A 572-nucleotide genomic window follows, 5' to 3' on the forward strand; every position below is an offset into this window, starting at 1 on the left:
AAATTTTTGCTCACCGTTCCCAGGGTTAGTTCGATCTTACGGGATGAGGCCTTGCTTGGAGCTCCGGACCGATGGAGATTATCAATGGCCTTGTACAGTGGGGCAAAAAAGTATTTAGTCAGCCACAGATTGTGCAAGTTCTCCCACTTAAAATTGTAATTTTCATCATAGGTACACTTCAACTGTGAGAGGCAGAATGTGAACAAAAAAAATCCAGGAATTCACATTGTAGGATTTTTAAAGAATTTATTTGTAAATTATGGTGGAAAATAAGTATTTGGTCAATAACAAAAATTCAACTCAATACTTTGTAATATAACCTTTGTTGGCAATAACAGAGGTCAAACGATTACTATAGGTCTTTACCAGGTTTGCACACACAGTAGCTGGTATTTTGGCCCGTTCCTCCATGCAGATCTTCTCGAGAGCAGTGATGTTTTGGGGCTGTCGACGAGCAACACGGACTTTCAACTCCCTCCACAGATTTCCTATGGGGTTGAGGTCTGGAGACTGGTTCGGCCACTCCAGGACTTTCAAATGCTTCTTACGGAGCCACTCCTTCATTGCTCGGA

The sequence above is a fragment of the Nerophis lumbriciformis genome, linkage group LG26 (assembly GCF_033978685.3).
Source record: "Nerophis lumbriciformis linkage group LG26, RoL_Nlum_v2.1, whole genome shotgun sequence".
Taxonomy (NCBI): domain Eukaryota; kingdom Metazoa; phylum Chordata; class Actinopteri; order Syngnathiformes; family Syngnathidae; genus Nerophis; species Nerophis lumbriciformis.